The 23,370-nt window shown below is 49.6% G+C and overlaps 1 pseudogene; it reads left to right on the top strand.

The window, feature by feature from the left end:
- Positions 1-5,734: 5,734 nt before the first annotated feature.
- On the top strand, positions 5,735-14,349 carry LOC118675193 (annotated as a pseudogene).
- The last annotated feature ends 9,021 nt before the right edge of the window (positions 14,350-23,370 follow it).

Raw genomic sequence — 23,370 nt, 5'->3', positions numbered from 1 at the left:
GACTCAAACATAAAATTTCAAAAAAAACTGTCAATCCATGATTTTCTCCATCACCTTTCTCCCCTGGGCAGCACCTCTGTTAGACATATAAGGTACAAGAAAGGGTCTCTTATCTGCTGTCTCTCTGTCCTGTGTGGCCTCCACCAAGAGGTAGCCTCTGTAATTGCTGGCATTCCCCGGAGGGTCTGTGATCCCTGGAGTCACTGTTTCCTGCTGCTTGTCTTCTTATCACGACCACCAGACTCCTCAGGGCCAGTCTTTCTGAGTGAATTCCTGAGCCCTTCTCGAGACATGGAGAAACTTGGCTGCTCTCCATGCTTCTCTGAGGCTGCCGGAGTGTGGTGAGGCCGTGCAATTTGGGAGGCAGCCGTGGTCGGTGTCGGCTCCCCATCTTCATGATGCTCATTCAAACCACTTAAATGTGGAGGGCAGAGTCCCTTCTAGAGAAAGCAGTGCCTCTGGCTATCTTGAAACCTTGGGCCCAGGCACTTGCTCTATGGTAGTAACTGGTGCTAAGCAAGGCACCTGCCCGGGGGAGAGGCCCCCACATGGAGGCTCCTAAGGACTCTGGATGCAGGTGCTTGGGCTATTTCAGTCCTTATGGGAATGACCTACCCATTTGCACCCAAGAAATGTCTGGGCAAACAGTGCCAGGACTGGGCTATGGAGATGCTAATCCCAGGTGGCAGCCCCCAGGGCTGGGCGATAGAGGAGGTAGAAGGAAAGATGAGAAGGAAAAGGAGGAGGAGGGAAGACATGCATGAGGCCCACTTCCTGGGTGTTGAGGGCCCTGAGGAAGCTGGGTGCCTCCCTTATCACCAGGCCTCTGGCCTTTTCCTATGATCTCACTTTGTTTTGGTTTTTTGGTTTGAGACACATGGAATGCTTGCCTCCCACATGCACCTCAACTGGGGCCAGGGATTGAGCCTGCAACCCAGGTGCGTGCCCTTGACTGGAATAGAACCCGCGGCCCTTCAGTCCATGGGCCGAAGCTTAACTACTGAACCAAACTGGCTGGGCCCTCTGCTCCATGTTGAACTCCTGGTTCCCCACTAGCTACTGCCCCAAATGAGTATTTTACTTCTCTATTTACTTATGGGTTTTCTTGCTCATCAAAATAAGGGTACGAAGTAAAAGCAGGACTGGACATGGGAAGTTACAAAGCTCAAGATGATATGTTTCCCACGGTCCCTGGTCCACAGTTCTTGGCACCCTGAGTGAGAGAAACAAAGATCCCTGAGTGGGAGGCTTCCCAACTCCTAATTCCCTCCTCGGAGGTAAGAGTTCCTTCCCGAAGTGCAGGGGAATGTGCTCCTGGGAGCAGCCCTGCAGGGCCTGTGCCGCTGCCCACCCGCTGGTGGGATCTCATTGTGTTGGGTCCCAAAGCTCAAGAAGAAATAACCTGGCCTCAAGGCTCGGTGGCCTCTCTGGGTCTCACCTGGACTGGGCTTAGGCCGGCAGCCTGTGAGGGAGAAGGAAGCAGGGACACAGAGGGTCAAAGGAGCCAGCAGGGAGTTTTCTAAGCCCCCAGACGGCTGACGGCCCCCAGAGCAGCTCTCTGGGAGGATGTCTCACCCCTCACTGCCACCAGCACCCACCCACAAACTCCACCTGAGTCAGGCCCCCCCTTGCCTATGCCTGCTACCAGAGGAGAGGGAAGGGGCTTCCTTCCCATTTCCCAGGTGAGGGGTCCTGAACAGCCCGGGCAGCTCCACCCCTTGCACCTGTGAAACTTGAGAAGGAAGATGTCTACCATGAAGGACTCCCCATGGTTAACTGGGCTCAAGTTTGTAACCAGAGTCTGACAGCCATTGCTGACAGAGGTCTGCACTGCAGGGAAAAGCCATACCCTGAGCTTTCAGCCTCCTGCCTCCTGAGTCAACCCTTATCAGGGAGTTCCCAGTTTCCGCTTTCTACTGAGACTTGCCATCCAATCAGAACTGCGCAACTATAGCCTTATTTGCATCTCTACCAGCTACACAGAACTGCTCCATAAGGACCATTCAGAACAGCACAACTTGGACCAATTGGAACTGTACAAATGTAGATGCTTCATTTCCACTTGGGGATCTGGGCAGGGAAATTCCCCCATAAAAGGCAGCCTTCCCTCTGTCTTGGTGGAGTGCACTTTCAGTTTCCACCTGAGGCTGTGCTTCCTGGGTTTGCAAACTGTTCAGCTGAATAAAATCTCTCTCCCCACCTCGGGTTGGTAATTGTTGTTGACACACCCTTGAAAAGTCATGATGCCATTGGCCTGGGAATGTCTGAGGGCAGTCTGCGGGAGGGGGCAGGGGTTTGGGGGTAGTGCAGCACCGTGGTCTCAGTTTGCACTCAGCCCAATGGATTTGGAAAAAGCAGCATAAACTGTTATCCAGAATTTTTCTGAATAGCTAAGTCTTTCAGAGAGCTGACATTTAATTCTTTGAAGCACCAGGATTTATCTTGGTTAGAACTCTCGTTAATATATATATTATACATATATTTTTAATATATATACTAAATAATGTATTTTTTTAATTGATTTCAGAGAGGAAGGGAGAGGGAGAGAGAGATAGAAACAACAATGATGAGAGAGAATCATTGATTGGCTGCCTCCTGCACGCCCCCCACTGGGGACCGAGACTGCAACCTGGGCATGTGCCCTTGACCAGAATAGAGTTTTTTTAATGTCATTGCTTAAACAAACCATACAGAACATATTTTTTCCTGAGGACCTGGGTCATGTGAGCGTCCGGTGGTCAGGTCCCCTATGATATGACTGTCATATGTCTAACACTAAATGATGCTGACAGCTACACTGCTGCAATTTAGTCTGCTTTCAATAGGACCTGTGCAACTGCAGTGTGTTACCTAATTCAGAACTTCTGAACCAATGAAAGGTATTCTGAAGGAGGAATTGTGGGATCTCCTAGGAATAAAGTAATTGAGCTCAGTGCCTGCCTCTGTCAGCCCTGCCTTCTGGTCCTCTGTTGTACTCCAGTACCTTAGTGTTCTAGGTAAGCCAAGTGTTCTAGATAGGCATGTTCTGGTTTGAACCAGTTCACTAAATCAATCTCTCTCTCTCTCTCTCTCTCTCTCTCTCTCTCTCTCTTTCCACTTATAAATTTTAATACCTGGGAACAGGTCTGCCAAGGGGTCTAGGCAATAGGCTGGTGCACGCTCTCTACTGGAAGGCAATCTGAAGGCATTGTAAGCAACTATAGTCCATCATTCAGTGAGAGCGGGGACAATAGAACAGGTGATCTCAAAGGCCAGTGTCATTGAAGCTGACCTCCTGGCCTTCCTCCCTCCTCCGTGCTTCACCATCATGGGAACAGGCGGTCATCCCTGGGGACTAACTGCAGGTGGACACTTGCTATTGACATTGGGGTACTTGGGTTTCCAAGATGGAAATAAAGAGGAAACCCGAGAGAAATTCCCAGGCAGGTGTTATTAAGCTTACGCTCCAGCACCAGGGAGGCACACAGAGGAGAGGCAGGGCCTCTGAGCTAGGTCAGGGGCTGGCTCTGCTTGGCTGCTTTTACACGCGGGGGACGAAGCAAGCTGTGCGAAAAAGTGAGCTTTTTTGAAAAAGGCAGGCTTGTGGAATTTTCCATTTCAGTGTTGGGTGACTCCCTTTTCCAGCTGTGCTGCCTGGTATGTTTGCACCTGTGCTGTGGGGGCAAGATGGCAGCCTGCTCATTACTGACACCTTAGGCCGTCCTTCAACGACAAGCCCTGACCAGCTGTGCTGCGGGTCTGTTGTTTAAGCAGGTGGTGAAGCTAAAAGGGAGGTAAAACCAGGTAGCTCTGTTTCTGAGAAGGGAGTGGAGAAGTGGTGACGTTTTTTCTCTAGTTCCTTTGTCCACCTGGTCTCAACTTGGCCTCCTGGCCACCTGGTAATTTCATGCCCAGGTCCAGGTCCCTATGCTTTCTCACACTGGTTGGGCCATAAATCCTCTGACCAAATCATATCACTGCTTACATTAGAGTAACACACGTTGTGTAACAGAGAGCCTAAAATGCAGTGGCTCAGTAAGATATAAATCCATATCTCTCTCACGATGTTATAGAAGACCAGAGAAAAACCAAGCAACGCTTAGAGAAATGGAGTTACACAGCTTTATTACGCTGGCAGGCTCAGAGGAATATGCCTCTCAAATTCTGAGTAAAGCAACAAGGAAGGAGTTTTCTTTTTATAAAAGAGCCTTATGTATGCTTAGTAGATATCTCACAGGGAGCCTGTAGCCTTGAGTATGGTTCTATTCAGTGAATTGAAAAAACACCTGGCATGAGAGCATGGGAGTATCAGTCCCTTACGTTAGATGACTAGCCTACAAGGTCAGACAGCTAAGCTTATCTTCCCTATTATTCAAGCAAGTGTGAAGCGTATGTTTATAGAAGCTAAAAAGCAAAGTTAATTTATAGAACAAGGGACCGTCTAAAAATAGCAGAGTTGACTCACAGAACAAGGGACCATCTAAATAGCAGAGAATTTCAAACAGCAGTTTTACAAAATAGAGGTTACTATGCTTCAGGTTGACAACACAGTTTGGTTCTGCTTCTCTGGGAAGGCTCCAGATGTTGGGAAAGTTCAACTTAAAGTGTTATAGGAAGAATTAGCCTGTAGCCTTCTCAACATAAGAGTTTGAATTTGTATCTGTTCTACACCATCGTTTCAGGTTCCATCTTGTTTCTCTGCCATGTCCATGCATTGTCCGCATCTGCATGGTCAATGCTGGTTTCCGGAAATACCTTATAGGAAGGAGGAAGACGGGGAGGAGGCTCACCTGCTGTCTTAAGAGTTAGACCCTTGCCCTGGCCTGTTTGGTTCAGTGGTCAGAGCGTTGACTGGCACATGGAAGGGTTGTAGGTTTGATCCCTGGCCCCCCGTCTGGGTACAAACGGGAGGCAACCAATCCATGTGTCTCTCTCACATAAATGTTTCTCTCTCCCTCCCTCCTCTCTTTCTTCCACTCTCTCTAAAAAATATCCTTGGGTGAGGATTCACAAAAAATAAAAATATAATAAAAAGTTAGACCCTTAAATGGCTCACAGTACTTTGGCTCACATTCTATCAGAGAGAACTTTTGACCTGCTTAACTGCAAAGGAGGCTACCATATAATGATGGAAGAAAAGAACAGATTTAAATGGACAGCTGTTAGACACAACATCCCAAAGGAAACTTGGCAAATGTATTTACTCAAGATTGATTGATTGATTAAGTACCTTCTATGTGCTGGGCTTGTATATGAATAGAAAGTGTGTGTGTGCCCCCACACACACGCAAATGGGTAATAATCTTAAATGTTCAACCTCATTAATAATGAAAGAAATGCAAAATAAAACAACAATGAAGATTCTAAGCTTTTCCTGTCAGATTGGCTGAAATTTGTTTTTAAATGAAGGAGTTGGGGGGAGATATAAGCAGATAAGCTTATCAAAAAATTCTGGTGGGATCAGAGGCTGATTTGCTGTGAAACATTGTATTTAAGCTTTGGACACCTCACTTTGCATGGGCCCTCGGTGCACAGGTGGCAGGAGTACTGCTCCAGCCTCGAGGACCCACTCAGGCCTTGGAAGAGGGGGTCCTGGGGCTATTCTTCGACCCCCAGTGATAAGCCAGTGTCCAGACTCCATTGTCAACCCCAAGGAGAATGATCTGAACACTGTTCCACCTTGACCCAGGCTTTCTGGCCAAGAAGCCCCCCACGAACTGGCCGGGTTGGGGGCACCAGAGCAGCGAGGGAAGCCATGTCTATGAGGTCAGTGAGCAAGCCTAGCCTGAACAGGCATCGCGGGCAAAGTTACAGAGGTGGCACGAGCACACTTTCCAAAACTCTCAATAATAAAAAATAAATATGAAACATGCTATAAAAAGACATTTTCTTCCTAGTCTTTTTACAGAAAGTGACCGTGCAATATCATTATTCTTGAAAAGGCAATTAAATATATGCAGCCCTGCCCAGCCAGCTTGGCTCAGTGGTTGAGCATCGACCTATGAACCAGGAGGTCACGGTTCCGTTCCAGGTCAGGGCACATGCCTGAGCTGAGGGCTTGATCTTCAGTGTGGGGTGTGCCGGAGGCAGCCGATCATGATTCTTTCTCATCATTGATGTTTCTATCTCTCTCTCTCCCTCCCCCTTTCTCTCTGAAATCAATAAAAATATATTTAAAAAGAAAAGAATATGCAGCCCTTCACACCCACTAGGATGCCTGAAATAAAAAAGACAAATGTTGATGAGGATGTGGAGAATTGAACTCATTCATTCCTTGTGGAGATAAAAATGCTGCATGTGCCTTGGAAAACAGTTTGTCAGTCCTTTAAAAAATGAGAGAGTTGCCCTAACCGGTTTGGCTCAGTGGATAGAGCATCGGCCTGTGGACTCAAGGGTCCCAGGTTCGATTCCAGTCAAGGGCATGTACCTTGGTTGCGGGCACATGCCCAGTAGTGGGTGTGCAGGAGGCAGCTGATCGATGTTTCTAGCTCTCTATCCCTCTCCCTTCCTCTCTGTAAAAAATCAATAAAATATATTTTTTTAAAAATGAGAGAGTACACAAAAGTTACTATGATGGTTAATTTTATTTGGTCAAACATTATTCTGGGTATTTCTGTGAGGCTGGGTTTTCTTGTTTATTTGATTGGTTAATCCTTACCCAAGGTTATTTTTTCCACTGATTTTTAGAAAGAGTGGAAGGGAAGCGGGGGGGGGGGGGGGGGGAGAGAAACATAACATCCATGTGAGAGAGACACATTGATTGATTGCCTCCAACATGCACCCCGACTGGGGCCAGGGATCAAACCTGCAATCCAGGCATATGCCCTGACCAGGAATTGAACCATGACCTCCAGGTTCTTAGGTTAACCCTCAACCACTGAGCCAAACCAGCTATCTGTATTCTTATTCTTAAAGAGGGCTCTCCCAAATTGCAAAAGCTCTAGGCCTCATGCACCCAGATGCCAGGGTGGGAATGTAAAGTGATAATCTTATATGGACAACTTGATGATATGTGTCAAGAATTTTAGAAATATACACGCCCTTTGACCCAGCCATTCTACTGTTCGAGATCTATTTCGAGGGAGTAATCGAGTAAAGCAGAGCTTCTCAACTTCAATGCAGGTTTTTCAGTCAAGTCGTTAAGAGGGAGAATGAAAAGGAAGTCAACTTTCCTGGTGGTGAAACTGTGAATGCATTTTTTTCTTTATTTTAATTTATTATTATTTTTGTTCCTTATTGTTGAAAGTATTATATATGTCCCCTTTTTCCCCCATCGACCTCTCCCAGCACTCGCATCCACCCCCACCCCCCCACCCCCCAGGCCTTCACTACCACCCCCATTGTCTGTGTCCATTGGTTATGCTTATATGCATACAAGTTCTTTGGTGGCTCTCTTAGCCCACCCACCCACCTCTGAAGTTTGAAGGGCTGTTTGATGCTTCTGTGTCTCTGGATCCATTTTTGTCCATCAGTTTTTGTTCATTATATTCCACAGATGAGTGAGATCATATGATATTTATCTTTCTCTGACTGGCTTATTTCGCTTAGCATAATGCTCTCCAGGTCCATCCATGCTGGTGCAAATGGTAAGAGTTCTTTCTTACAGCAGCATAGTATTCCATTGTGTAGATGTACCACAATTTTTTATTCCACTCATCTGCTGATGGGCACTTAGGTTGCTTCCAAATCTTATCTATTGTAAATTGTGCTGCTATGAACGTAGGGGTGCATATGTTCTTTCTGATTGGTGTTTCTGATTTCTTGGGATATATTCCTAGAAGTGGGATTACTGGGTCAAATGGGAGTTCCATTTTTAATTTTTTGAGGAAACTCCATACTGTTTTCGACAGAGGCTGCACCAGTCTGCATTCCCACCAGCAGTGCACGAAGGTTCCCTTTTCTCCACATTCTTGCTTGTCATTCGTTGATGATAGCCATTCTGACAGGTATGATATGGTACCTCATTGTCGTTTTGATTTGCATTTCTCGGGTGATGAGTGAATTTGAGCATGTTTTCATATGTCTCTTGGTCTTCTGTATGTCCTCGTTCAAAAAGTGTCTATTTAGGTCCTTTGTCCATTTTTTGATTGGATTTTTGTTTGTTTGTTTTGTTTTTTTAATTAAATCTTTATTGTTCAGATTATTACAGTTGTTCCTCTTTTTTTCCCCCATAGCTCCCCTCCACCCGGTTCCCCTCCCACCCTCTGCCCTCACCCCCCCCACCACTGTCCTCATTCATAGGTGCACGATTTTTGTCCAGTCTCTTCCCGCATCCCCCACACCCCTTTCCCCCCAAGAATAGTCAGTCCACTCCCTTTCTATGCCCCTGATTCTATTATAATCACCAGTTTATTCTGTTCGTCAGATTATTTATTCACTTGATTTTAGATTCACTTGTTGATGGATGTGTATTAGTTGTTCATAATTTGTATCTTTACCTTTTTCTTCTTCTTCCTCTTCTTAAAAGATACCTTTCAGCATTTCATATAATACTGGTTTAGTGGTGACAAACCCCTTTAGCTTTTCCTTATCTGTGAAGCTCTTTATCTGACCTTCAATTCTTTTTTTTTTTTTTAATATATTTTATTGATTTTTTACAGAGAGGAAGGGAGAGAGATAGAGAGTTAGAAACATCGATGAGCAAGAAACATCGATCAGCTGCCTCCTGCACATCTCCCACTGGGGATGTGCCCGCAACCCAGGTACATGCCCTTGACCGGAATCAAACCTGGGACCTTTCAGTCCGCAGGCCGATGCTCTATCCACTGAGCCAAACCGGTTTCGGCTGACCTTCAATTGTGAATGATAGCTTTGCTGGATAAAGTAATCTTGGTTGTAGGTTCTTGGTATTCATCACTTTGAATATTTCCTGCCACTCCCTTCTGGCCTGCAAAGTTTCTGTTGAGAAATCAGCTGACAGTCCTATGGGTACTCCCTTGTAGGTAATTGACTGTCTTTCTCTTGCTGCTTTTAAGATACTCTCTTTGTCTTTTGCTCTTGGCATTTTAATGATGATGTGTCTTGGTGTGGTCCTTTTTGGATTCCTTTTGTTTGGGGTTCTCTGCGCTTCCTGGACTTGTAAGTCTATTTCTTTCACCAGGTAGGGGAAGTTTTCTGTCATTATTTCTTCAAAAAGGTTTTCAATATCTTGCCCTCTCTCTCCTTCTGGTACCCCTATAATTCGGATGTTGGTACGCTTGAAGCTGTCCCAGAGGTTCCTTACACTATCTTCGTATTTTTGGATTCTTTTTTCATTTTGCTTTTCCAGTTGGGTGTTTTTTGCTTCTTCGTATTTCAAATCATTGACTTGATTCTTGCGATCCTCTGGTCTGCTGTTGGGAGCTTGTATAATATTCTTTATTTCAGTCAGTGTATGCTTAATTTCTAGTTGGTCCTTTATCACAACCTCGAGGACCTCACTAGATTTCTTGAGGGTCTCATTAAGTTTATCGGCGGTTTCTAGAAAATTCTTGAAAAACCTTAAAAGTGTGGTTTTGAACTCTATATCCAGTAGTTTGCTTTCCTCCATTTCTGCCATTTGTGTCCTGTTTCTTTGTCTCCGCATTTTTTATGCTTCGCTATGTCGATAGAGTGGCTTTCTGTGCTAGGTGTCCTATAGGGCCCAGTGGCTCAGCTTCCCCAATTACCTGAGGTAGACACTCTTGGTGCACCCCCTGTGGGCTTTGTGCACAGTCTTGTTGTAGTTAAGCCTTGATTGTTGTAGGTATCACTGGGAGGAATTGACCTCCAGGCCAATTGGCTGTGAGAATCAGCTGTGTCTATGGTGGGAGAACTTCTGTGCTGAAGACACCCTTATGGGGCAAGACTTTCTTCAGTGGGGCTTTGGCACTCACTGAGTCTGCCCCCTGAGTGTGTCCCTTATGGATATGAGGAGTTGTAATTGGATGGTCCCACTCTGACCACTGGGTACACTGGCTCTTGGATCTAAGGAGGTGCCAATCTAGCCTCTGCCTGAGGCTACCCAGCAGAAGCCAGCTGTAAAGCAATGCAAGTTGCCCTGGGGCCTTGGGCCAACTGCAGTTTGTTAAGTAATTTTCAGATTACAAAGGGCTGGGGTGGAGCAAGCAGTTATGGCTGCTCTCAGTCCTGCCCTCGAGGCCCCGGCAATCGCTGTGAGTGCCTCCGAGAGAAAGCTGCCCTCGAGTTCCGACCTATGCCAGACAGTCCTGTTTCTCCCGTATGAGTCTGGGTCCCCAGAGACTAGCCCGGAACTGGAGCTCAGAGCTTCAGACTCCCTCCCGATTGAAAAAGACAATCGTGTCCTCAGCTGCCAGCCCTCTCTGCATGCGCCTCCGCACCTTTGTATTTTACTTCCGCACCGCACCTCCTCTGAGTCTCGATATGCTTTTCTCTTTCCTTCTAGTTGTAGAATTTCCCCTCAGCCAGCCTTCCTGTGGTTCTGGATGATGTCCGTTCCGTCTTTTAGTTGTATTCTTGAAGTGGTTGTGCGAGGCAGCAATCTCCGGTGTTTACCTATGCCGCCGTCTTGGTTTCTCCTGATTGGATTGTTTATCTTCCTTTTGTTAGGTTGTATGAGTTACCTATAAATTTTTGAGATTAAACTCTTATCAGATATAACATTGGCAAATATGTTCTCCCATGCAGTGGGCTTTCTTGTTGTTTTGTTGATGGGTTTTTTTTTCTGTCCTAAGAGATGTATTGGTAAAGATATTGCTACGACATATGTCTGATATTGTGAATGCATTTTTAATTCATTATGCCATTCTGTATTTTCCAAAACTTCTACTTGACCATGAGTTACTTTATATATAGTTATAATAAGCACTAGTCATAAAGAAGCATATGTTTTTAAGGAGAATTGAGAAAAAACTCAAAAACAAGGAAGAAAGTAAGATTTTCCCACTATCAAAGCTTTCTTACAGTGTGTCTCCCTATATCAATTCAGTTCACATGACAAAATGATAACATGTTAACAACCCCCTCACCTTAATGGTTTTATTATTTTTAGTTCTTTTTCAAAAATTAAATTATTGGGGTGACATTGCTCCACATGAACATATAGGTTCAGGTGTGGGTTTCTATGTTACAAGATCTATATGTTATACCATGTGCCCACCACCCAAAGTCAAATCTTCTCCTGTCACCATATATTAGGACCCCCTTTCCCCACCCCCTCACCTTAATGTTTTCCTGGGGGCTTTAGAGAAGTTGTACTTCAGGCAAAGGCATGGGCTGGAATTTCAGATGCCACAGGGAGATATTTTAAGGCAGGTATGTCTCAAATTAGATTCTGAGCATGGATAGACCCCTGCTCCAGCTTGCAGGCCTGTGTTCTGGTTCACCTGGGCATAGGGCCACCTTCCCCTCTGGTGGGAAAGGGAGCACCCTGCATGGCCCATAAGTGCTGTCTACCTCTGAGGGTTATTCCTAGCACCTCTTCGTGCATATACCTTTTCTTTTGCTTTTTTTTTAAATCCTCACCTGAGGATATTCTTTTCCATTGATTTTTAGAGAGGAATGAGGGAAAGAGAGAAAGAGAAACATCGATGTGAGAAAGATACATTAACTGGTTGCTTCCCGTAGGGGCCAGGGATCAAACCTGCAACCCAGGTACACGCTCTTGACTGGGAATCGAACCTGCAACCCTCCAGTGTGCAAGTCGATGCTCTAACCACTGAGTCATGCCAGCCAGGGCCATATATCTTTTCTTTTGCAGATCTGCATTTTATTTTATTATATACTTGACATATTTACTTATGAACAAGTAGTACATTTGCAAAGTACAAATCAAAAACATACGAAAGGGCATAAGAAGAAAATCTCTCTCCCATCCCATTCCCTGGCCCCCACTTCTCCCCGCTGGGAGGCAAACTGTGTTGACAGTTTCTGGTGATTTCTTCCAGACACATTTCTATGCTTTTTAGAATTCATGATTTTATTCATACTATGATCTAACTTTGTATGCTTCTTTTTTTTCTCTTAACATTATGTAGTAACTAGAGGCCCAATGCATGAAATTCATGCAAGAGTAGGCCTTCCAGGCTGTGTAATTACTACGGAGCTGAGGCAGCTGCATCTCCTAAAATGCCGATTACCTCGGTTCAGATCAGCGGAAAACCAAAGAGGAGGAGAAGGAGGACAAGCCTATCCGAGCTTTGGATGAGGGTGATATTGCCTTGCTGAAAACTTATGGACAGAGCATTTACTCTAGGCAGATCAAGCAGGTTGAAGATGACATTCAACAACTTCTCAAGAAAATTAATGAGCTCACTGGTTTTAAAGAGTCTGACACTGGCCTGGCCCCACCAGCACTCTGGGCTTTGGCTGAGGATAAGCAAACACTCCAGAGTGAACAGCCTTTGCAGGTTGCGAGATGTACAAAGATAATCAATGCTGATTCAGAGGACCCAAAGTACATTATCAGCGTGAAGCAGTTTGCCAAGTTTGTGGTGGACCTCAGTGATCAGGTAGCACCTACTGACATTGAAGAAGGGCTGAGAGTTGGTGTGGACAGAAATAAGTATCAGATTCACATTCCACTGCCTCCTAAGATTGGCCCAACAGTTACCATGATGCAGGTAGAGGCAAACCTGATGTCACATACAGTGATGTGGGTGGCTGTAAGGAACAGATGGAGAAACTTCGAGAAGTAGCTGAAACCCCTCTACTTCATCCAGAGAGGTTTGTTAACCTTGGCATTAAGCCTCCCAAAGGCGTGCTGCTCTTTGGTCCACCGGGTACAGGCAAGACACTCTGTGCTCGGGCAGTTGCTAACAGGACTGATGCTTACTTCATTTGAGTTATTGGATCTGAACTTGTACAAAAATATGTCGGTGAGGGGGCACGAATGATTCGAGAGCTCTTTGAAATGGCCAGAACAAAAAAAACCTGCTTTGTCTTCTTTGATGAAATTGATGCTATTGGAGGGGCTCGTTTTGATGGTGCTGGAGGTGACAATGAAGTACAGAAAACGATGTTGGAATTGATCAACCAGCTGGATGGTTTTGATCCTCGAGGCAACATTGAAGTACTGCTGGCCACTAACAGACCTGACACTTTGGATCCAGCACTGATGAGGCCAGGGAGACTGGACAGGAAGATTGAATTTAGCTTACCTGATCTAGAGGGTCGGACTCATGTTTTTAAAATCCATGCGCGTTCAATGAGTATTGAAAGAGATATCAGATTTGAATTGTTAGCATGACTGTGTCCAAATAGCACTGGTGCTGAGATTAGAAGTGTCTGCACAGAAGCTGGTATGTTTGCCATCAGACCCTGGCGAAAAATAGCTGCTGAGAAGGATTTCTTGGAAGCTGTAAATAAGGTCATTAAGTCCTATGCCAAATTCAGTGCTACTCCCCGCTACATGACATACAACTGAGCCCTGAGCTTTCATGAAAACACTTCTTTAATTGGAATCCTAAGCTTATATAGATTTGTTAATAACCATTTCACGCACAAAATAAATGGTTTTAAAATGTTAAAAAAAAAAAAGAGTAGGCCTTCCTTCCCCCAGCTGCCAGCACCAGCTTCCCACCAGCACGGGGATGGGCTTCCCTCGCAGAGGGAGGCCCCGCCCTGCCCACCCGCTGCAGTCCGCTGGTCAGTGGCCTGGGCCTCCCTCTGCGGGCGATCGTGAGGCGATGGCCAGCCCCTGACCAATCGCCTCGCACCCACCTTGGCTGGCCTGGCAGCAGTGGGTGTCATAGCGTGGTCCCAGATGGTCATCCGGATGGTCATTCCGCTGTTCGGCAGTTCGGTCGATTTGCATGTTAAGCTTTTTATCATATAGGATGTTAAGAGCGTCCTGTAAAGACAGTAAGATGTTTTCCTAACGTTAGTAAATACTCTTCCTAAACGTTTGTAATGACTGCAAACATGCCATCGGAGGGAGATGTGCCACTGGCTTGTCCTAACTGCTTAACCACTAGTGTTTTCCCCCCGATGAGTCCCCTGACTCTGTCCAAACGAAACTATCTGCCTGGGTTCAGCCAGGAATTGTGTTTGTTTTAGATCCCATTGGCCGTTGGCTCCCTGGGGGCCTGGGGCCCTGGAGTCAGGAGGAGGCCCAGGGCACAACCCAGAGGGCTAGGCGGGTGTTTTGCTGGCCTTCAGGGGCCGGCTGTGTGGTCCCTGCCAGCGGAGGAGATATATTTAGCCGGGTCAGATGCCTCACTGTGTCATGACCCTGGAGGACTGTGCTGTTGGTAAACAAACCAGAATGGCTTGGCTTCAGCCTTCCTTCCTCCTCCCTCTCCTGGCTTGCGGGCCGGACAGAGGCCGTGAGCGGCAGGAGAAGGCACTGACCACAGAGGAGCCACCTGTGAGGCCCCAGCCCAGGCAGATTCTGAAGCAGCCTCCTCTCGCTGCCCCAAGGTGGTCTTCTGTCATCCGCCCCACGCCCCCCCCGCCCCCCCACCCCCCACCCCCCACCCCCGCCCCAGCCACCTTTCTTTGTTCACGCTCCCCAGCATGGAAGAGCCTGGGCAGCCCGGGGTACTCCCTTCCTCCTCTGCCTCCTCCCCTTCCCTTTCTCCCTCCACCCCAGTCAATCCGATTTGATCTCAGTGCTCTGCTCATTGCGAGTTCATTCATCCATGTAGTCATTCATCCAAGTCAACTCATGTATCCACTTATTTGTTTAGCAAATATTTTCTTAGGGCCTGGGCTAAGCCAGGCTCTGCGCTGAGTGCCAAGGGCCTGCAGTGGACAGGGAGGTGCCCTGGTGAGGTTAGAGATATTCGAGTAACTAATCAGTGTTGGTGAAAAACAATAGTGTGGAATAATCATAACCAGCACTCACATCGAGCTTTGAAGTGTACAGAGGGTTTTTCACCAATAGCACATCTAATCCCAAGAATCTGAGAGGCAGCTAAAATGATCAGTCCTGCTTTAAAGACGAAGAGATTGCAGACCAGAGACATTAAATAGACATTAAATAGGTCAGAGTCCTGACCAAGGACTCCAGGGCACATGGAGCTCCGGCTTCAAACGCAGTCCCTCTGACCCCCAAGCCCACAGCCCTCCTGGAAAAGAGGAACCACTGGGATTGGGTGGGAACTGATTCTTGGTGAAGCTCATGTTACATTTGAGGCCCGGAGAGAGGAGAAGTGCCCGGAGCTTAAAACAGAGACTGTGGCCCAGTGGTTGAGCATCGACCCAGGACCCAAGAGGCCACTGGTTTGATTCCCGGTCAGGGCACATGCCTGGGTTGCGAGCTCGATCCCCCGTGGTGGGTGTGCAGGAGGCAGCCGATCGATGATGTTTCTCTCTCATCCATGTTTCTCTCTCCCACCCTCTCCTTCCTCTCTAAAAAAGAAATAAAAACATATTTAAAAAACAAAAACAGAGACTGGACCCTCTGGATCTCAGCCCAGTGCTCTTTCTTTGCAACTAAACCGCAGTTCAATGTCCTGACCGGGTTATGAGGCCCTGGAAGATCTGGGGTGGGGGTGTCATGGTAAGTCTGGCTCCTCTGCACGCCCTCCCCTACTCCCCACTGCTGCATAGGCCCTCATGGGGGAGACATACCTCTTCCTTCCCTCTCTAGTGCCTTCTTCTTGCTGAGTGAGTGGACTTTCATTCTAGCAGCACAGGGCTATCAAAGCTGCAAAGCACAGGTGTCAGAGACGTGTGGCAGGCCCCAAGTCGGGCCTTGGTGGTCTGGGAGGCTTCCTGGAGGAGGTGGCATCTCAGCTGAGCCCTGAAATCTAAGTGACAAATTATAGAGGCTGGGCTGGCAGCGCAGAAACTTTTAGGATGAGGGAATAAAGGGTGCAAGACAAGGCAAGAATGTGTCCTGCACATCGCAGGCAGCCGTAGGCTTCTGTCAGGTCAGCTCCCGTCTGTTCGTCTGTTCGCTGTAAATCATGCCTCTCGGGCTCAAGTGGCGTGTGAGCAGGAACTGGGTCTCCCTTCCTGTGGAAACCCCCCTGGGCGAGGGCCTCCTCCTGTGGACAGATGACTCAGGCTCTCCACAGGAGCCGCTTGTCATCAGCTTTTACCCGGATGCACGCACGGACTCACCACCTCTCCCAGCCAGAGCCTCCGCCTATCAGACACTCCCCATCCCCTGCCACCTCCTGACTGGGCACAGGGGTGACGAGGCCCCGGAAGGGCTGTGCCTGGCTGGAGGCTTTGACTGTAGTGTGTGGGGGATGAGAGGAGCCAAAGGTGGATATGTTACTGTTCCCTCCTCCCCCACCCCCACCCCATCACTAACACCCTCCAGCTTAGTGCCAGAGTGGGGAGGACTAGCAGGGGTGCGGACCCGCCCCCTATGTGCCAAAAGGCCTTTCCTCTGTGTGTGTTTAGGCCTGGCCTCTCTCAGACTGAGGGCGAGAGAGGGGGCCGGTGCTGCCCCCGGGAGGTGCCCACTGGGGCTGCCCGTGCTGGTGGTCTGCCCGTGCCCCCGCGGCCCCGGTCCCACAGTGCTGGGCTGTGCGCATCAACATTCAGATTGACTATTAGTCCGGGCAGACAGCTGGGCATTCTCCCTGGGCTGTGGGTGAAATCTTCCCGGTCCGAGACATGGCGATCCGAAGGGTGACTCATTGAACCCCACTTCCCATAGGTCCCCAGCGCTCCTGCGGGGCCCTGCGCTGTGCTACGTGCTGGGACACACACAGCTCCTGCCCTTGGCGGGAGGGAAGGTCGGTTTAGTGGGGACAGATTTGCAAGTACGTTGTGCTCAGCACAAAACAGGGGGTGGGGGGGTGAGAGGAGGGGCCGGCCAGCGGGGGGCGGGGCATCCGCAGGTCTGCAGGCGCGGTGCCGCGCTGGGTGCCGAGGGTGGAAGCGCTTGGGCAAAGTTGGGGGGAGAGGGGGAAGCAAGGGGAGCAAAGGCTTGGTGGCCAAAAGTAGCTTGAGGTGGGAGGAGACAGCAGGCAGCGTGGGGTGGGGTGGGGGGGCCCTGGGGGGGGGGTGGCGAGAGGCTGGACAGAGAGCAGGGGGCCAGGCCAGCCGCTGCTCATCCTGGGCCCCAGTTGCTGCTGTCAGAGGTGGTCAGTGTGGGTTCCGGCCGGAGCTGCACTGTCCATTGCAATGACTCTCAAGGGAGGGCACAGAACTGGGGGAGGAGGATCCCTCGGAGGCCGTGACAACCACCCGAGAAGGAGGGAGTGTGAAGGTGGTGGTGAGAGGCGTGGGCGTGGAGGTGTGAGGTGTGACAAAGAAGGCTGGGCCCCTGGCAACGCTTGGGGGAAGGGAGCTCTCGGCCTGGGGCCCACCATCTGCTGGGTCGGGGGCCCAGGGAGGGGCAGGATCCAGAACTGAGCCAAGGAAGGGACTGAAGGGCCAAGTGGGGGAGAGTGAAGTGGGGAGTTTCTGGACTGAAAAGCAGACAAGGGGTGGGGGGTCGGGGGAGGGGGGGAGAGGTGAGGAGGGAAGGGCCAGAGAGTAGTTCTGTGGCTGAGCCCCAGGATGTGTCCACCTTTCCCTCAGCCCGAGGAAAGCCTGGGGCAGGGGGCAGGGGGCAGGGGTGAAGGCAGGGGCCTGGGGACTCTTCCAGGGCAACAAGGGAGAAGCAGAGGAGAGTGGCTGCTGGGCTGGGGGTGAGGGTGCAGATACAGGGTAAGGAGGACAGAGGACAGCACTGGTCGGGGCTTCGGTCAACCCCCTGACAACTGCCCGATAAAGCAACCTGCTCCGTCCCAGTTTCTACAGCCATCATGCAACTGACTGTCCAGACCTGGACGCTTTTGAGAATGAACGTGATAATGACTCCAGGACAACAGCAGCAAACCAGGCCTGTGCTGGGCACGCTGGGGCATGTGGTCCCCCCAGCCATGCCCGGGAGCTGGCCCTGTGCGCTGCCCGTGGCCCTCAGGGACACTCTCCCTGTGACCACTGCCTCCCTAACCTGTCCTTGGGCACTGAAGTGCGACAGCCTGGAGCACCCAACCCTCCTCAGAGCCAGGCCTGGAGAGGGGAGGTCTCCTTCTTTCTGGGTCCATCCCCCCACCCCTCTCCTTTCTGATGACTGACATGGCTGCTACCACTGTCTTCAGGGCAGGACAGCCCCCAGAGGTCTGTGCTCCTTCCTGGGGGCCATGGGGGCAACCTGGAGAATCCTTAGGAGCCTGCCAGCCCTCCAGGGTGCATGGAGGCCAGAGTGTTCACCCATGTCCCCCTGTACTGTCCATGCCCCTCAACAAAACTCTGGGGTCTCCTGTCTTCTCCCTCCTGCTCGCCCCTCATTTGCCTGGGGCTGCCAGATGTCCCCGCATTCCAGGGTTCTGGCTCAGTTCAGCCCTCCCAGCACCTGCCTGGAATGTTACAGCAGGCGGCTCCGGCCTTGCAGCCATCAGCCACCTTTCCCTGCCTCAAGCTCAGCCTCCTTAAACCCAGGCCTGAACACAAGGTCTGCTCAGCAGACAAAACAAAAAGAACAAAAACAAAGACCCCTCCGTGGGAGGAAAAACACTACCACAGAGCTCACCTTCCCTACAAGATCAAGTTACAACTTCCTCCACAAACGGACTCCCCCAAACCCGTTCCCTTTACACAGCTACTTGCCAAACTCTGTGTCGCTCCCTCTTTGCTGGAGCCAACCCCACACCTGGAATGCCCGTCTGCCTGGTGGATTCCTGAGCTTCGTTAAGGCCGGACCACACCTGACCTCCCCTGGCCCGTCCTCTCAGCTACTCTTATCCCAGGCCAGGCGGGAGGTGATTCTGCGGTGGCCCAGGGCCCTGGGGCCTTGGTAGACTCAATAAACAGGGATTGAATTGGCTGACTTTCCCTGCTCACTTGCACTTCTCCAGAAGGATGCCCTCAAGGAGGGACAGGATGGTTTCGGGGGTCTCTGCTACCGCTGAAACTCCCTGATGCTGCAGCCTAAGGTCCAGCACCCACCCTTGAATTCTTCCAAGTAAGAAAGAAAAGAAACAAAAAATTTTTAATAATCCTACACCAGAAGTCCTCAAAAATGGCCCAGGAACCCCTGAGGATCCCCAAAACCTTCTCAGGAGGTCTGTGAGGGCAAAAGTATTTTTGTAATAATGCTAGGAGGTTGCTTGTCTTTTTACTGTAATTTCCCCTTTTTTGTAATAATGGTAGGAGGTAACTTGTTTTTTTACTATAATTTCCTCATGAGCATTCAGTGGCGTTTTGCAGAGCTATTTATGTGGATTTGCAAATGACTGAGTGTGGAAGAGATGAGAATCCAGCTGCTTCCATTGTCAGACATTAAAAAGTTATAACATTGCCACTCTTTTCATTAAATTTGTTTGTTTTGGAATATAGAATCCTTTTTCTTTTAAAATATATTAATGTGTAATAGATTTATAAAATATATTTTTATTGATTACAGAGAGGAAGAAAGAGGGTGAGGGAGATAGAAACATCAATGATGAGAGAGAATCACTGATAGGCTGCCTCCTGCATGCCCCACACTGGGGATCAAGCCCACAACCTAGGCGTGTGCCCTGACCAGGAATCTAACCGTGACCTCCTGGTTCATAGATTGACACTCAACCACTGAGCCATGCTGGCCAGGCTATTCTTTTTTATTTTTAATTTAATAAATACATTTTAAACTTCTCAATTTCTAATACACTACATCTTGTCAATAGCTATATCTCACATAAACAATGTTTTTAGGGTCCTCAATAATTTTTAATTTGTAAAGGGGTCCTGAGACCACTACACCCTCCATGACCCTTCTGCTTCTCTCTCTTGTTAGTAGGCAAATTTCTTTTTTAAAATATATTTTTATTGATTTCATAGAGGAAGGGAGAGGGTGAGAGAGATAGAAGCATCAATGATGAGAGAGAATCATTGATTGGCTGCCTCCTGCACACCCCAAACTAGGTATTGAGCCCACAACCCGGGAATCGAACCATGACCTCCTGGTTCAGTGATGGCGAACCTTTTGAGCTCGGCGTGTCAGCATTTTGAAAAACCCTAACTTAACTCTGGTGCCGTGCCGCATATAGAAATTTTTTGATATTTGCAACCATAGTAAAACAAAGATTTATATTTTTGATATTTATTTTATATATTTAAATGCCATTTAACAAAGAAAAATCAACCAAAAAAATGAGTTCACGTGTCACCTCTGACACACGTGTCGTAGGTTCGCCATCACTGTCCTGATGGTTCATAGGTCAATGCTCAACCACTGAGCCACATTGGCCAGGCCAGGCCAATTTCTTGAGCTGTCCACGTCTCCTCCCATTGGCTCCTCAGCCCTGTCTTGGGATTCTCACCACTGTTCCTGAAATTGCTCTCACTGAGGCTACTGGGGACCCCCAGCATTTCATCCAATGACACTCCCTCGCTGATTGTCCCTGGCATCTTGACACATGTCCCTGGCCCCCTGATTCTCCTCCACATCTCCATCTGCTGTTCTCAACTGTTGTTGCTTCACTCAGGTCACCAGGGCTGGGGGCCTGGGGCTGGGCCAGGCTCTGTTCTCTTTTCTCTCCACTCCCGGGGCTTCTCGCACCATCTGAATATGCGTGGCTTCAAACCTCTAACTCCAGTCCGAGTCCTAGACCCATATGTTCAGCTGCCTCCTAAATATTTATGTGGGTGACACTGCCCCACACCGGCACCCCCAGTTCAACCACTCTAACACGGGGCAGATCTCCACTCCGCCCTTTCCAACTCTGAACTCTGGCCCTCTCTTTTCTCCCTCACTCTCATCACCCGAGTCCTGGCGACCTCACCCCTTAACCTGCTCTCAAATCCACCCTCCTGTCCATGCCACACCTCAGCTCAGGCCACCTTCACCTCTCTCTGTCCTCCCTTTGGCCTTCTTCCTCCAAACTGACACAGCAGCTGCTGTTCCTTCGTTTTTTGTTGTTGTTAATTCTCAGATTTTCCCATTGATTTTTAGAGAGAATGGGTGGAAGGGAGGGGGAGACAGAGAGAAACATCAATTGGTTGAGACACATCGATTGGTTGCCTCCTGCATACTCCCCAGCTGCAATCACAGTATGTACCCTTGACCAGAACCGAACCCAGGACCCTTCAGTCCTTGGGCCAACACTCTACCCACTGAGCCACACTGGCTAGGGTGCCTGTGTTCCTTCTTAAGCGGTCTCTTCCCTGCCCAGAACTCACAGACGGCGGAAAGCCAACTCCACAGTGAGGCATGCCAGGAAGCCAGGACAAGTGGAAGAGGGAAACTAAGACAGACAGTTAAACAAGCAGTTTGCAGCCGTCTGGTAAGTCCTGTCTTCTGTGACCAATGACTTAAGAGTAAATAGTTTGTACTTCTCACCAACCCGAGAGTAAATAGCTTAGAGCACCCCACTCAGGGAGACAGATAGCGGAAACCCGATTAATGCCATCTGCCAACCACCCTCAAGGACAGATGAGCCTAAAGGAATACGAGGCAGCCCAGCTTATGCTCATTTCCCCACCTGGCCCCTCTGCTGTTCCCCTAGGCCAGCGGTCGGCAAACTCATTGGTCAACAGAGCCAACTATCAACAGTACAACGATTGAAATTTCTTTTGAGAGCCAAATTTTTGAAACTTAAACTATATAGGTAGGTACATTGTTATTAACTTAATAAGGGTGCTCCTAAGGCTTAGGAAGAGCCACACTCAAGGGGCCAAAGAGCCGCATGTGGCTCGCGAGCCGCAGTTTGCCGACCACGGCCCTAGGCCCTTCCTTGTATCACTGTCCTCAGTTTTAATACAAGTCCTCTAAAAATCACCTGACAAGTGTTGTGAAATCCTTCCTGCACCAAATCAAGAACGCACACACCGCTGGGCGGCCCGAGGCAGACCTGCTTGGGGCCAGGTCCTCCTAAGGTAACAGCACAGCTCACCAGCCTGGCTAGCAGGATGCGGGTGCGGCCCTGCCCCCTGTCCAGCCCCATGTTCCCTTGGCCACGCCACCCTGTCCCAGCTGATCTGACCTTGCTTCCCTCTCTAGCACAGGCTGTTCCCTGCCTCTGGTCACGGAAGACCCTTCTCAGGCTCAGGGCTCGGACCTATGGTTCCCTCCCCCGGGATGTCTTTCTAAGCTGAGCACCCTAGTCTCCTCCCATCACAGCCCATTTCACGCTGAACAGTCACCATTCAGTTTCCAGGCTCTGAGTTCCTTGAGGAGGAGGAGGATTTCTTCACTACTGTACCACACGCACACACACACGCACACACACACACACACACACACACACACACGCTAGATCGGTGCCTGTCCTGTAGCAGCTTAGTAAATACTTGCTAAATGCACATGTTGAAGAATTCGAACCACGTATAGCTGCCACGCAGTCCTCTCCACCCCCATTTGGCACAGAGTAAGGCTCTGCTCTGAGTACCCAGACTGGCGCCTGGTCCTGCCGGGCACAGGAGGGCCCGGAGGCCGACGCCCAGGGCTCCCCGCCTCCTCCTGTTGTGAAGCCCTGACTGAGCTCCCAGGAGCGCCTGACTGGACTCCACACTTTCCCCATCAGTGGCCAAGACGTGAGGCTGCCAACACCTGGCCCACTCCCCAGGCACAACACTGCCCAACGTGGTTGGCGCTGACCCTGCTGGGGACACCCAGACACTCCAGACCAGCCACAGGAGCAGCAGCAACACCGACACTCAGCGTCCCCGTGTGAACTAGTGCTCAGGAGGCTGACCACCTTCCTGGAGGCCCCTGGGCCAGTGAGGGAAGGGGCTGGGTCGGAGCCAGCTCTTCTCTTTTTTTGGAGCCAAGCTCTTCTGATGTTAAAGCCGTCACCTGGGCCCTGCACCCATTCTGCAGTCCAGGAGCAGAGGCCGAGCCCACTGAGGGGCCATTCCCAGTTGAGGAGCCCAGGATCAGGCCGAGATGTTGGGACCAGGGTTTGCGTTTGGCAGTCAGGATAGGGAGTCGCAGCCGGGGTCAGGCATGGGTGAATAAGCAGTAGCCCCGAGGGTGCCCCAGCAACTCATTCCATTGTGGGAGAGTCCTGGCAGGTCAGGGTAAGAGAGAAGGTACACCCCATACCCCAGAGGAGGCAACAGTGAGCCCCTGGACCTCAGAAGTCAAAGGGCCACCGGGTCCTCCAGGCCACAGGTCTTCACTGTCAGCATTAGCCCAGACCCTACCTAACCCATAGCAGGAAGCCAGAGATCGAGCCTCACTATTAGGAAGAGGCAGCAGCTATCCCGGGAGAAAGACCTGGTCTGAGCTTCAAGTCTCCCAGAGCCTCCTTGGGGCAGGAGACATAGGGCACCAGTGGCAAGAACACTGCTCACGGGGCTGCCCAGGCCAGCCACACAGGCTGAATTCTGCAGGACTCAGTGTTCTTGGTGTGCACTAAGACCTGAACGGTGCCCATGCGAGGGTGTAACCTGGCAGCTGGGAGGAAGAGATGGGAGACAAAGAGGGAGCCCTTTCCCTTCTTTATAAGGCATCCAGGGCTTCACCACCTCACTCACCCCAACCCCCATCTGAAGAACCACATTCCAGCACAGCACAGG

The sequence above is a fragment of the Myotis myotis genome, unplaced genomic scaffold, assembly GCF_014108235.1.
Source record: "Myotis myotis isolate mMyoMyo1 unplaced genomic scaffold, mMyoMyo1.p scaffold_m19_p_1, whole genome shotgun sequence".
NCBI lineage: Eukaryota > Metazoa > Chordata > Mammalia > Chiroptera > Vespertilionidae > Myotis > Myotis myotis.
Note: the sequence above shows the minus strand (reverse complement) of the source record. Positions and strands in the feature narration are given on the sequence as shown.